This window comes from Tympanuchus pallidicinctus, unplaced genomic scaffold (genome assembly GCF_026119805.1).
Source record: "Tympanuchus pallidicinctus isolate F22 unplaced genomic scaffold, pur_lepc_1.0 scaffold8, whole genome shotgun sequence".
In the NCBI taxonomy this organism is placed as follows: Eukaryota; Metazoa; Chordata; class Aves; order Galliformes; family Phasianidae; genus Tympanuchus; species Tympanuchus pallidicinctus.
In genome coordinates, this window is record NW_026294802.1 from 53,093,942 (window position 1) to 53,109,364 (window position 15,423).

A 15,423-nucleotide genomic window follows, 5' to 3' on the forward strand; every position below is an offset into this window, starting at 1 on the left:
TGCTTGCGTTTTCCCCACCTCAGCCTGGTACCCTGCAGCCTGCACCTTGAGGAGTGATGCTGGGGGCCCTTCTGGGCACCCATGGACTGGGGCAATGCTTGGCCTGCCCTTGGCAAGAGCCTCTAATAGCCACAGTTACTAATAGCAGCAATTCCCATCTCTCGGCTTGTCTGCAGGCTAGCTAGGGGCAGAGACCCAGGCTCAGCAGACTGCAATGTCCCTGCAGTGTTATGCCCTCCCTACTGCTGCTCTTTTTAGGGGTGCAGAGCCTAGGATGGGGCACAGGGATTGCATTCCTTCAACTGTATCAGTTTTGCATTGGTTTAAGCCTGTGGGTTGATTGTCTCCAAGGAATCAAATCTGCACATGGGTAGCGGTGAGTGGCTGTAATTCCTGGTGCTCCTTGTGCTGGTGATGGGCTGGGGACACACATCCCTGTACTCAGCTCAGAGCAGAAAAACACATTTTTCAGGTCACTGCTGGGGTTGGGCATTTGGGTGAGATGTCGTGTGGTGAGGATCTTCTTATGCAAGGCTCGCCAGCTTTTGGGAACCCCGCTCCAAATACCTGATGGATGAGGCATGGCTTGAAGCACAGCTGGCTGAACAGAAGCCCTCCTCACTGCAGGAATGGCCCTGAGGAGGTGCAGGGGCACAAGGAGGAATGAGAAGGTCTCACCCACACAGCTGACTCAGTGCTGATAAGCAGTCACAGCCAGACACTAAACTAATGTGTCTGGGAATGGTGTGTTACTGCTTGCCAGGCACAAAGACCTCCATATCTCACGGGGCTGAGCTGGGAACCAAGCTGCCCCTCATCCCTTGGAGGACAGCATATAGAGCTGGTTCACTTCAGGGGTGCTGAGTGGGGATGTTTTGGGTGAGCAGGGGGACAGTTGGCAGTGCCTTCCCATGGCATCAGCCCAGGCTGTGGCCGTTCCCAAGTGGGGAGATCAACTCCAGCCAAGGATGCTTGCCAGCAAGAGCCAATGTGTTCAGTAAGAGCCACACACGCCCTGCCTGGCACCCAAAGGGTTTCAGTTCTGTATAGATGGAGAGATGGAGAAAAAATGCATCTAAAAATATATTTTTCTTGCAGAATTAAAAAAAGGGGCATCAATACAATGGATATTTCAAGTCTCCAGAGAGCTCTGCTTGGAAGGAAAGAGACGCAGAGCGCCTGCAGCAGAGCCAAAGCTTCAGCTCACTGAATTCTCTGCTTTTTCCTCCCAGCTCTACAAAAACACCCTTCAGACCACCATTGCTCCAGCCATGGAAGCAATATAGTGATGGCCCATGCGAGAGCTCAGGAAGGGAGGAGGAGGAGAAGACCCAAGTGGCTGCTTTCTTGGTGCTGAGGACGATGTGCCCTGCTGCCATGTGCCAACCTCTGCACTGGGCTCCTCCACCTCCCAGTGCTGTGAGTCACTGCAGCCATCCCTGCACCACATCTCCCAAACAGAGCCACACTGCATCTCAGGACATTCTGTGAAGAAATTGCATTCTCATGACTAAATGTCAGCATAGAGAATGAATGAAGGAAGATCAGAAATTTACTTAAAATCTGCCACCAACTCCTCAGCACAGGGGAAAATCTGGTTTGGGTGTCATGACCTGAAAGAGATGCAAGAAGAACGATTACTTGTGTTCACAGAATCCTTAAAGTTGGAAAAGACCACCAGCATCATCGAGTCCAACCGTGTTGGGGCATTCTGCTCAGACACATCTCCTGTCCAAGAGCATCCAACTTTCTGCAGTTTCCTTATCCTTGTGCCTAAGGGACACCAAGGCACAGAGTACTTGTAGGCATGGCTGGCTGCCAGCCACCCTTGTCCTCTGGTTAATAGAGGAGCAAATGGAACCATGGTAGGTAACATGAACACTGCACAATCCTGTCATAGCCAGAAATGTTTCAGCTGCATCGTTATTTATTTTTATTCTTTTCCTGCAGCATCTTATTTGCCCTTGGTTGTAAAAGGACTGAGCTGATGTTAGCATTCTTTTCAATTGGTATTTTTCTGAAGAAAAAGGCATAAATGGACACTGCAGTTTTGACTGATCTGATAATAAGTATAGGGGAAAGCACTTGGTGTGGTTGCATTGCCCTGTTGTCCTGGGCTGCAGATGGTCACTGAAGCTGTGCTCACCCCCCCCCCCCAGGTGCTAACACTCAGCCTCTGCTGGGCAGATGAAGCACAGCTGGGTAAGGAGCAGGTCCTGATGGGCATTGTTTGTTGGCTTGGGAGCTTGCCTTGCCTCTTTAGGGACCTGACACAAACCTGGGAGCTCAGAAACGTGGTGCTCTCTGCTGTAGCCATTCATGTTCTTCCCATTCAGCAGGTGTGAGTTGCCACCAGCAGCAGTTTTTCTCCTTGGATTCCAGGCACCATTCACATCCCACTGTTTGGAATATGACCATCACTACGTTTAGCCACCAGTCCTGGGAGGATGTGTTGCTGCCCTGCTGACAACCCACCAGAGATGCCCTGAGGGCTGGGATGCACGTTGCTGTCTGCCCTGAGGCTGTAAGGTAAAAGATGCACCAATGTTCATTGTAAATGAGAAGCCTTTTCTTTGAATGGGGAGATTAAAAGCAAAACTCTCTGAACTTCCTTCTCCTTTGGTTACGTTACATAAAAAAAAGTTAAGTTTGTTTAAGTTGGGAACTGGAGCAGTTCTTTATTGCCCCTGACTTCTTTCCTCCTCCTCCTGGTCTCAGTAACAAGGGCCAGAGTAGTGGACCATGCTGGACACAGCTATTTCTTTGCTGATGTTAATTGCAGCCCTTCCTGGGGGAGGAGCGAGGCAGCTGATTAAACTGAAGGCAAAAAGAATTTCTGCCTGGGCAAATCAGAGCAGAAAACAAAGGAGTGGGAAGGGTCAGGAGTGCTGGCCGTGGGGCTCTGCAGGGTGGGGAAGGACATACGTGGGTCTAGGAGAAATCCAAGGGGAAGCATAAGGAGGCAGAAAGGATTGTTTGCTAATAGAGAGAACCAGGGTGCTGCTAAATACCCAAACCTTCACTGTTTCACCCAGAGCAGGGGTGGCTGTGGGGCTGGGCGCATTGCAGGGTAGTTTGGGATGGTCCCAGGTTGGTGCTGGGTGCCCTGTGAGCCTTCTGATGCTCTGTGAGACCTGGGAGAATCAAGAAGGAGCACGAGCAAATGTGTTTCCACTTAGCTGCTCTGCAGAGCCAAATGATGTAACTGCTCGAAGCCCTGCACTATATTGGCAGGAGGAGCCCAGTGACAGCTCCAACTGTAAGTTCCTGAGCTAATGAGCAGAAAAGTTGAATAAAACTAAAAAAAAAAAAGCCTTTTTCTTTGGCTTAACATTGCGATCCTTCCCAGGACTGTTCCTTCAGCTGTTCCTCTGCTCAGAGAACAAATCCAGACCCGAAAGATGCTGGCTCCTCTCCTCTGGGTCTAATGGGGCAGAGCCAAGGGGTCAGTGCCCATTGGGAGCAGTGCTTCAGAGCAGTGCTGGGTACTTTGCTTGGCGCTGAACCACATCCCTGCTCCAGGAGAAGCACTGTGCCATCCTTTCTTCCAGCCCTTACGGAGTTAAAACAATTATTATTACTAAGGGTGGGTTTCTCTCTCTCTCTCTCTCTCTCTCTCTCTGTGTTACCAGCAAAGAATGTTTTACTACAGCTCTCCACACAGCCACCAGCCTCCAAATGGACCACGTTACAGTAGGGCTAAATACTGTGTCAGAGACCATGTGTTTCTTGTAAGATGGGCTCGAGCCATGCCTGTCTAGAAAACTGTTTATCTTCCCCCCCCATCCCCCTGCTGCCTTCATCCTCCCATGGGCCGCGTGGATGGCTAGGATGGGAACTTTCCTGGGATGCTGGCTGAGATTTTTTGCATGCAGACTGCCATGAGGGCTGAGCTTTGGATGGGACAAAGTGTCCCCACATCTGCTGGGTGACACTTAAGGTCCTGCTGCCCACAAAAGGCACTGGGGTGCCCTGAGGTATTGCATCATGCAAGGAGGAGCACCACAGCTGCCTGGGGAGCCCTCTGCTAGAGGGTCTGGAGAGAGGCTGTACCCAGAGCACGGTGCTGATGTGTGTGAGTTCACTCTTGGGAGTGAAATTAGGCTGGAGAGGTGTTGCTGCCCTGAGGTCAAGGTGAAGGTGAAGTACTCCTTTAGCTTGCAGGAAATCACGGTGTCTGTAGGGTAGATCGTAGAGCTGGCTGATTACAGGAGCAAAACCTCTAATCATTGTTTTATTGGAACTAAAATCAGTGCAGAGTGGGGTCAGTTGGCCACGCTGCTCCAAGCACTGCTGTCACCGTGGCCCTGGTGGCACACAGTGCTGCTGCACTTCCATCCATACCACCGTGCTTGGGGAACAACACCCTCCTTGCAGACTGGGGCTCATTCCTCCCCTGCACATCTCCACAAAGAGGGATGGCAGGGAAATCTGAGCTCCCCTCATGCCTTCCCCTCCCTATCTGTCCATCTTGACGCCATCCCAAAATACTAAAAGGCACTTTTCCTTTTTACTGTCCATGCTCTCTCTTGGCCACTGATCTGCACAATGGCATAATTGTACGTAAACATCTGATTTCTTTTACTTTGCCTCAGTAATAGCTTGTAGCAACTACTTCCAACAACTATTAATACTGTGCTATATATTAGATCCAGACTTCAGATCCCCAAATGTGATTGTCTTCAGAAAGGGGGGGGGGAAGGCTGAAAGGAGATCTAACGTTTACCCTCTGGTCAATCTTAAATGTAGCATAGGCTGCATCTCCATATAAACTCAGCCGGGGCTCTTAATGCTAAACACCTTGGACTTTTGCTGTGAGAGATGATAGATGAGGCCCTGCTCAATCAGAGTGATGATTCCTCACCATCAGCATCCCACTGCTTAGGGAGGGCTGGCTGATCCCAGGGCCGCTCTCCTCCCTCTGCCTTTCATGTGGAGTGGAGCAGAGCTGTAGCAGATCAAGTTCTGCTCCCTTTATAGGGGAAAAGCATGAGAGCAGAAGGATGGAGTGGCCAAGGCGGCTGGATGGTGCCACTGCAGAGGCAAAAGCAAAAATCAGCTAAAACATAGGAAAAAATAAAGCCAAAACATAGCTAAAAATAACTGTCATGCATAGCTCTTGTTCCTTCCTGCTGTGGAATAGGAGAATTTTGGAGCAACTCTGTAAAAACCAGCCTGTGCTTTAGCTCAGCTGTTCAGGAGCTGCAGTCTACCAGGCCAGGTCAGAATGAGGGGAGTGGGCAACATTCTCATTGGGAAATTGTCTTCTCTGTCCCAAGAGAGAAAATCCACACAGGCTGCAATAGCAAGGAATTGTGTTAGCTGTGATTGTATTGCTGGGAAAGAGAAAACCAGCCAGGGGTCAACTTTCCAGCTGGTCATAATCTCTGGGAAGTGGCCCTGCCTTTCCTTGCTGGAACACTGAGATCCAAATCTTAAAACCACAGTTTTGCAAAAACTGAGCACCTGTTGTCCTCAGCTACATTTTGGGTTTTCTTCCATTGCATGGCATGTGAACATTGGGTGGTCTGTTTTGCTGGGGCTGCTCTGTGCATCACTGCTCCTCTGCAAATCTGGCAGAAGATTCTGAATGAGAAAAGGTCACTGATGAACTTGGCTTGGAGAGAGGTCTTTGAGGAGTGTTTGGAGCTTTCTGGTAGGTTTTCAGGCATGGTCAGTCTGCTAAAGGTGATCAGATTCTCCCTTTTCTTCAGCAGAAACAGCAGTTTGGTGATTTCTCCTTATCTCTGTGTTTTCTAGCCACTGGACCAGCTGGGACTGGGTGAAAGAGAGAGGCTGCACATCTTCCTGCTCCTAGTGGCTGGGTCTATTAAGAGTCAGCCATGGGTTGCCCCAGCTCTTCAGGTGATAACCTGCTTCAGCAGCAGCTGCACTCAGAATTTATTGGGCTGCAGCTGGGAATCCTTCTCTTTGATCCATCTCTGCTATTAAACAGCTTGTGATAACACCGCCGAGCTCACGTCGAGGAGGGGAAGCCGAGCAACCTCAATTTTGGAGCTGAGCAGCAGCGGGGAACCCATCTTAAAACTGCATCACCTCACCGGCTTCAAAAGCAAAGGAGCTTCTTTTATTGCAGTGAGCTGCACCCCAGGAATGATTGAAGTCCCTTGAACAAGCACCTTCCTCATCGCAGAGCCATCTGCTGACAGGGTGCCAAGTACAACAAGCCCAGTCCAAAGCATCATCACCTCCATGGGGCTAATTGTCGTTGCCTTGTCCCTTGAACAAGAATTGTGGTAAGGGAAAGCAGAGCCTGGAGACACATGCAAGTCCCTGAACAGAAATAACCCCTGAAGGAGAACTGAAAAGCAATTGAGGAGTCGGCCTACGGGCTGCAGACAAAGCACAGAGCAAAGGAGATAACCAGCAGTGAGCACTGGGAAATAATGCCTTAAATTCCCTCTGAGCCCGTTCATCATCGTGGCTTTGGTGATCATCTCAGCAACAAATTCCCTTATCATCCGGCTGGAATTTGATGTTAATGACCTGTCTGTTATTTCAGAGGGAGATGGACTGGAACCAGTGGGTAATTGGTAGGAAAAATCGCTGGGTGCAGCTAAGAGCTGATGCTACTGGAGTCGTTACACCATGGGAGAGGGAGATTAGGGAGCTCTGCTTACCACAAGGGGTTTATTCATCCTGAATAAATGCATTAGCTGACCAGAATTGTCCTCCTATGCCCTCATTCCTGTCTGGTGGCATCTCCCCACCACAACTCACCCTGCTTTTCCCAACAAACAGCAGAGAAAGCCCAGCAGAAGCTGATAGAATCATAGAACACCCAGAGCTGGAAGGGACCCATAAGGATCATCGAGTCCAATTCCTGCTGTTGAGATGATCACGGTAAGGAATAACCTGCTCTCTCCAAGCTCACACTGATGTATGCATTTATTTTGGAGTTCTCTCAGGAAAGACCATAATTATTCTAATTTCTTAATTACCAAAATTATTCAAACCCTTCTGCCCTGCGATGTTTTGCACAAACAACCTCCCAGATTGCAGCAGCGTTAGGATTTGGGTCTGTTTCTCAGCTGGAAGGATTCTCTGCATTCATTACCATTTCTCCATGCCGTCACGTTAGCGGGGCAGCCTGCAGCCCTCACCAAAAATAGGATAACTGGAGAGCATCAGGGGAGAGCTAGAAGCAAGTCCAGAGGTAAAGCCTTTGCTCTGTTGCAAAGAAGGATAGCTTTGCTGGCACTTGATGTCTGTGCTTTTTCTCAACAGTTTCCCATTCCCACCTTGCACTTCCCAGCTAACTGGACCAGCACCAGTCACGTTTTGGTGAGCACACCTGCTTTATAAATTAGTTCCCAGGAGTATTTGCAAAAACAAAGCTGAACTGCAGGGCCACGGGCCTGGGTTTGCTGCAGAAATACCAACACATACTCATAATAAAGCAGCTGCACACATTGCCCAGCTCTGTCTGTAACTTCCCGTCATGTCCTGTACCTTTCTGGGAAGAAGAATGGGTGATGGTGGTGGGAAAATTGCTTCACCGAGCCAAGAAGGGTTTTGCAATCGCTTTTGATAGAACTGGGGCTGCTTTTAACCCTACATATTCCACACGTCTCTGTACAGTCCTATGGGTTCTCCGCTGTTGTAGGCAGTGATGGAGAAGAAAAAATGGGTAAGGATTTAACACCCAGCCAGAACTGTGCATAAGGGCCAGCCCTGTGCCTTCTTTGTGCACTGCTGCCTGTCCCCAGCATCACCTCAGGGTGACACGAGCTGAGGACCATGAGTGGTGAGGAGCTCACATGGTGCCTCTCCCTAAGCTGCAGACTCAGAGGTTGGATTTCTTCCCTATAGCTGCGTGAAGAGCTGCTAACTGCTCCATCAGAAACCCAGGCAAGGATCTCAGCTTGTTGCTTTCCTTTGCGTGGGAGACTTTTTGTGCAAAAAAAGCCATCAGCAGAATGAATCAAATGCTGTGGTAGTGGCCCCATTCCCATGTGCTCTGTGTGCTCTTCCTCTTGACTCACCAGTGAGGTGATATCATGGGGAGGCTGTTCTGAGAATGCTTTACTTGATTTAATTCATAGCTGTGTTGGGGCAGGAAGGTGTTCCCTCCTTGTGCCCAGGGATGGATGAGTGTCCTCCAGCTGCCCCCAGAGATGCAGTGTTCTGTCCAGGTAGCACTGCCTTGCTGCTGGTCATCCATGCCAAGCCTGGGAATGAAAGCTTTGGCAACGGCTCTGGTATCTTCCTTGTGGAAAAGCATGTTGATTCCTGCAGACAAACTGGAGATGAACACACCTCTAAAGCCCAGTGTGTTCGTAAAATAAATCTCCACATAACTGCAAGACAGTATTTCTGCAAAAAAAAGTTTTCTTATCATGATTTTTCCCTCCATCTTTGATTCATCACTACTGGGTGAGGAACCTGCAAACAGATTTGTTTGGAGCCTTGGTGTGGACTCACAATGGCTGGGAATATTCTTGCTATTCCTAGAAAAACAGATTCCAGCTGGAGGGGACGAAGAGCTCCAGCATTAGAGATGACCTAAACAGCGTGCATCCCATATGAGATGGGAAGTGGAGAACTGCTAGAAACATCTCTGGCCCTTTCAGCAGAACTGTTTTCCCTTTGCCTTCTTGAGGCTGAGCTGCAAACATTACATGGATGAACCCAGCAGCCTGCTGCTGTTTCTTTTTGCATGTTCACATGGTAGCTTCTGAAGTAAGTTTGAACACTGTTGCTCTTGCACTCACATCAGGCTGCAGGGGAGCCCCTGCTCATGCTGCCCTGACCTCGCTGCTCTTACTTCCCCTGCTGATGCATCAGTGCACGATGTGGCTGGAAATGAGGTGGTGCAGGGTGGTCTACTCTGTTTTACAGCAGAAATGGGTTGCTGGGCTCCTGAAGGCATTCCCCAGGACTGCTATGGTCCAGAACAGCCCTAGGAAAGATGCTCTGCTTCAAGCTGGGGTTGTGCTGGTGGGAGCTGGGGATTTCACGTCTTGCTCCGGTTGGATATTTCAACCAATGGCACAAATAATGGATGTCCTCCTAAGAGGAAATACATGGCAGGAAATACATTGGCCATATGAGTTTGAGAGTCGTTTCAGTTTTGAACAGTGCACTAATCAAGATTTGGCTAATGGGTATGTTGGGACATGCACATAGATATGCTCTTCTTTTGAGTCCTCCTCTTTACCTCTCAACCCCTGAAATCATCCAAGCTGCTAACACTCTGAGGAGGGTGACGCAGCAAAAAATAATTCTTTTAGCAAGAAGCAGAAAAATGAGATTTGCATATGTTTTTCTGGGAAAAATATCAAGCTGCCCTGCTTAGAAAATGAATGGGTTGGAAATCAGCTTGTAAAACTTGAAGCCTGACTCAGGCACTGATTTGTCACAGGGCTGTCACCTGCGGTCATCGTTAGTGAGGAGCCCTCAGCGTTCTGTCCAAAAGGAAAGATTGCTGTCTGTGTTATTGATGGATTCGTGTCTGGGGAAGAGCAAATCCCGGTCAAGCTGGAGGACTTTTACACACTTTCAGCAGCGGGTGAGCAGAGTTGTGGACTACAGAACCATCCCTGCTCAGTGCAGAGCAGCTCCCAAGGAGCACAGTGATAAATGAATTGCAGAAAGCTGGGGGGTTCAGCTCGGCCAGGGGAAGGAACGCTGGTATCTGATCTCTGCAAACCTGATTTTCCGCTTACGTGCCTGATGATAAATCAGCAGTAAATGTGCTTACGTTGGCACTACAAGTCTTCCCCTGGATGCAGCTCTGTAGGCACGCACTTCCTTGACCACAAGCGCCCAGATTTGGTGCAGAAACCATAAGCATGGTGCTGGCAGTCGGCATCCCATCCCAACAACAGCACAGCACAGCCATGGGAGGAGGACAGCAAGCCCTCCAGGAGAACCTCTCCAAACTGCAGAGAAGGTCTGGTTTTGAAACTGGGGCAAAAGTTGAAATAGGATTTAATTTTATCTCAATTGATTCATCTGTCCCTAATTAGTAATAGCTTCTTAATGCATGATGCAAGGATACGAGGAGGTTTGTTTGTTTTTTTTTTTAAATGAATGACTTTTGGCTAAGATAAAATATTGCTGTTCTCAGATTGTCTCTGATAGTTCTTTTCATACGCCAATGGAGATTTGTGCAGTCTTAGATGAAAAATACATGAGATCCTGCAGTCGCACACGCTGAAGACTAAACTCTTATGGATTATGGATCCTGTCTTGTTCCCAATTTATTTTGTACATCCCATTTAGTGTCTGTATTTGCTTTTACTGAGAGAGGAGCCTCAGTCTCCCAGAATTGCAGTGTGTGATGCTGTGCAGGGATGGAGCAAAAACTGATACTTACACCCAGAGCAGTTTCTCACAGGAACAATGTGAAATTGCCCATTTTTCTCTTTTCAGGATGAAAGTTGTGCCTGCTTTGCCTTACTTTCTCTTTCTGTCCTCTTCCCCATGTCCTCTCTCCTTCCTGCCCATGAGTCAAGGGGCTGGAAGTAGAGCTGCGGCCGCGTGGCAGGGATGCAGGAGGTGGAGCAGTGCTTGTGGGCTGTGTTTGGGTTGAATTGCATGATCCCAAGCAGCAGGAGGTGCAGGTTGCCCACAACCCGTTCCTGGATAGCATGGCCACAAGATAATCCCTCTCACCTTGTAATGCACAGCTCTTCCACATCATTTCTGTGCTCTGACTCGTACTTTGCTGTACCATCCAACATATTCCATCCCAAACCTCAGTCTTCACAGCCTTGAAACCCTTCCAGGCTGCTATCGTGTCCCTTTCCCCAACTCATCTCCCCAAGTGTTACCCCCAGGCTCTAATCCCATTCCATAAATCAGTCTCTCCAAGGCCCTGACCGTATTCTGAGATTTCCAGGGGCTGTGTGGCTCCTCCTGGGCTCACATCTCTCCTCCCTGCACAAATAAAAGCCTGAAGGCACACAGCAGGGTGAGGCTCAGGTTTCTGGGCTCGTTTTATAACCGGTGCTGAGCTGCACGGAGCCCTGCATGCAGTGAGGAAGCAGGGCAGGACATGTCGAGCAGATGGTGATCCTGGACTGCAGATGAGAGCTGAGTTACGGCGCTCGCAGCACATCTTTGATACATGTCCAGCTTTTATCAGATGGTTCCACTCAGTGTTTGGCACAGCTGATGCGAGGCCGAGGAGCATCCCAGCAGTGGGAGCAGCCCCCCATCCCTTGGGCTGTCCGTCTCTGTGCACTGAGCCGGGGCTTCCCCTGCCTCTCCCACTCCTCCAGTACCAACACAGCTTTACCCCTGCATACAAAACTGCTGATGTGCTTAAAGCTCCCCCGAGCTGCACAGGCTCCGCTCCCTTTGCCACATCAGCGCGTGTTGCAAGTGGCTGGGAGGATGGAGAGCATGCGAGCATTTCTTGGAGCTAGAAGGCTCTGCTCCTCAGGTTTTGGCTTCAGATGACCCACACTCTTAATGCACTCCGCGCTTAATTCACCCTTGCCAGCGCAAATGCTCATATTTATGAGGTTGGTAATCACTTTCTATCAACATGCTCTGGAAGTCTGCTTCATCCACAGAACGTTCCTTCAATAAATCCTTCCCCTTGAATATTCCCAGCCCGAGCTGAGCCCAATGCCTGCTCATGGCTTAGGAGAAGCTTTCAGAGGTCTCTTACTGAGTTAGGTTGGCTGAAAGCACACCCCAAATCTTGATGCAAGTGGCCCCAGGTAGTCTCACAAGAAGGAAACCCAAACCTTTCCCAAAGTCCTTGGAAACACTGCATTTGGTGTCTTTTTCTTCCATAACTTAAAAGCCAAGAAATGACTGTGCAGGAGAATCAATCACGTCATGAAGGAACCTTCCGGATCCTACGTCCTCCCATTTTTTAAGCCTTAAAATTTTACTCATCCCCCTTTCAGGAGGGAGCGCAGATATGTTTTCCATGGGATAAATCCTGAGGGTCTCATGCCTCATGCTGAGCAGCAATCCCAATTAAAATGTGTTATTCTGTACAGCTCACCCTCAGTTCAAGCCATAGGACAGCAGAGGTCCATGCCAGGACAGCAACAATGAACACAGATTGGAGCATCTTTAGCTCAGAGCTTTCTGCTCTGTATCTTTCAGCTCCTTCATGGACCAACCAGAGCTCATATTGGTGCCATTTACTCAGCTGTCAAGTGGGTTTTTTATCCTAATGATACACAGTGGGGAAATACTAACCTGCAATGAACCTGCTTCAAATCGAGACATATTTAACTCAAATAAACCAGTGGCCAGGCTGAATAAACACTGCAGGCACTTCAGAAATGATGCTAAGTTGACATAAGATCTGTTGGGTGAATTCAAGAAATAGGAGATTTGATGCTGAAGTCATAAATCTGCTGGGTTAAAAGAGGGATAATGCTGAGCTCTGCATCTCAGTGAGAGACAAAGGTAGGATGTTTGCTGTTCCAGTCTGTGGGCAGCAGGTTTCTGTCCTATGGCAGCTGCTGAGAAGTGTGGGCTTCATCTCCACCTCTCTCTTCTTTCTCTGCTGCAGCTCATCAAAGCCAAGCAGGTAGAGCAAAGTTGTGTGCAGTGCTGAAGTTCCATTTAATTTCTCAGAGTTTTTCCATGCTCCTAGGGCTGAGTGGAAGGGAAGGTACAGAGGAAGCTATGGTTTCTGCCTCCACCTCCAGCTCCCATATCTTGAGGAAGAAGATTATGCTTCCCCTGTCCAGGTGATGTATCTGGGGCTGCTCTGAGCAGAACGTGTGCCACGTCCCCGTGTGTTTGCTGCTGGAGGGGCTCAGTGGGTCAAGAGGTGAGGGCTTGCCCCAGCCTGAGCTGAAGGGTCGCAGATGTTTCATATTTCTGCTCTGAAGAGAGGGAGAGAGAAGCTGCAGAAAAGACAGCAATATTTTTTTTTCAATACATTCCATATGTTTCCTCCATAAGTCAAGATTAAAAAGTGGTGCTGGTCCAAATAGAAATAAGCCTGCAGGCTTTTCTGCTGCTTTTGGAGGAAGAAGGAGCCTCAGTCTGATTCACCCCTGAGGGGAGAAAAGCTCTGAGCTGACTTGAGAACACATTTCCATTGGACTTGTCATCCACGTTGTCCCTGCTCCCAGCACTGCTATTGTCTTTGCAAGAAGTGCTTCTCCCTGCAGCTCTGCTCCCACCTTCCTGGTGGAATAAACCAAATTTCGGTTCCCAAGTACCTGACATCAATGCAGGGTGCACAATCCATTGCCCAGGGACCAGAGCACACAGGGGCTGCAAATTACTTATTTCCTTGCTACCATTGCCACTCTGCTTGCTGAGGTCCTGACACTGCAATAAAAAAAGAAAAAAGCAAGTCTGGAGGGAGGAGGAAAACCCAGCAACCACGAGGGGAAGAAGGAATTTGCTCTCTCCAAAAGGCCACACTAGGTGTAATTATGCCAGCCAAACGTGCACAGAAGCCCTCAGTAATTGCTACGGTAATCATTTCATATGTGTGGGATTTTTTAGGCTAAAGCATAATTACGGCTAATTGCTGTTTGATTTTGTTCCTGTTTATATAGCCAGTAAGGGAATTGCTGAAATGTCTCTACTAAAAGACTTTCTCCCTTCCTTTTTCTTCTCTTTTTCTTAAATCATCCTGGAATAGAAAAGAAGGGATTGTGTTGCAACATTGGGAGTTATGAATGGCCATCAGCTGTCCAACACCTCACAGCAAAGAGCCACATCAGTTCAGGGCTGATGTTTTCCCAGCATTGGGAACTGATGATAGTCCAATTTGCAGAACTAACGAGAACTTGCAAAGATCTTGGCTGATGGTTAATGAAACCCTCCTGGGCAAGAGGCTGAGGCTGAATTTATGCGGGGAGATGGGAGGATCTGAACTGCTCCTCGCAGTCTGTCCACTAGAGCGCATGAAGAGAGAATTGGGGCTCAGCACAGCTCCTCCACCAGGAGCTCCTCTTGGCGTGGCCATTGCCTTTGTCATGCCTGGTTATCTTTTCTCAGCCCTGGTTCTTAACATAGTTGTTCCACAGCATGACTCAATGGGAATTAAGGATCAAGTTTGCTCGAAATGTTGGGAGTTTCCATGTTCAGATGGCCTGCAGTGAAGGCAGAAGCCAGATGATCCCTACATCGACCCATCAAAATAGACTTAAATGTCTTTGAGGCTTTACTTTTCTTTCGGAAAATTGGCTGTATGTTTGGGTGCTTGCACTCACATTGCCTTTGAATGCATCCTACCTCACTCAAATGCAATGTTCCTCCAGAGGGAGAAGAGACAGCAGCTCACGGAGGCTGCGATATTCTCATTCCTGAGCACTGCATCCTTCAGAGGGGACTGAAAACTCACAAAAACTCTCTTGGCTGTGGTCAGCCTTCAGCAGCTGCCCCAGCCCTGTGCCAGACACACGCTAGATTTGGAGCAGGGAGCGATCACAGAGAGTGCAGGGTGCTGTTGCTATGGGACAAGGTGGAAGCAGCAGGCGGGTGCCACTTGTAGCCCTCTGCTATGGAGAATGCAGAGCTTGTTGCTTTGCTTTTTATTTCTTTTCCATTTTAATGCTCTTTCTATCTGGCTTCTGCCTCTGCTCCAGGAAGCCAAATTAGCTCATGGTCTGAGGCTCCAGCACTGAATATAAGCAGAAGCAAGCTGACATTGGCTTGAAATAGAAGCAGAAATAGAGCTGTTTACTGTCATGTTTCACTTTGACAATTCAAGGGAGCAGGAAACAATCCCAGGGCATTGGGCACTCACACAACCACCATAAGTGCATCCCTGAGCCCCGCTGTATCCATCACAAAGACTTGGCAGCAGCAAACTGGGGGCAGTTTTAGTGCAAACATGTCCAGAAAACTTTAAAATCCATCAGATTCTTTGCCCCAACACCATCTCTGTGTGCTCTGATCCAACAGAGCCAGGAATTTTGTACCCCAAGCATTTCGTCTGTGCTTTGGCTACACAAGTGTAGGACATCACCTACATCCTTCAGGTTGCCTGCATCAGATGGGTGTTAATTAACAGCTATGTATAGGGCTGTGCTTCTCAGCCCAAGTCTCAAAGTCTCAAAGTCTCTCAGCCAGGATGCAGCATTTGCTCAGGGAATACCAAAGAAAGATGGAAAAGCAGTCCCATAGCTGCCTGCCTGTGCCTTGGGCAGAGCCCTTCTGGCTGCTGGCAGTCTCTGGAAGCTGCTGCCCTTCCTGGCACTGCACTCTGCATGGTATGGAGTGTATTTTTAACTAGGAAGATAATGAGACAGTGGCAGATCCTCCCTGCAATTCTGTGTTTGGAAAATTTCAGCCATGGTGCTTGCAGGTTAAATAGCAGGCAGAAGGAGAATGAGCTCTTGATTAAAATATGTCTAGACAGCCTTCTGTGTTTTTTAAGTCCTAATTTAGAGGACCGAGGTAAGAAGGGATTTACAGTGTTTCCAACATCTGACCCGTTGTTTCTGATGGTGGTGAGAC

At 48.7% G+C, this 15,423-nt stretch overlaps 1 long non-coding RNA gene across 1 annotated transcript; it reads left to right on the forward strand.

Annotated features, from left to right (window-relative positions):
- The first annotated feature begins 1,881 nt into the window (after positions 1-1,881).
- Positions 1,882-7,138, forward strand: LOC128073323 (uncharacterized). Its single transcript, XR_008202676.1, has 2 exons — positions 1,882-2,529; positions 5,957-7,138. It is a non-coding gene; the product is annotated as an uncharacterized LOC128073323 (long non-coding RNA).
- Positions 7,139-15,423: the final 8,285 nt, after the last annotated feature.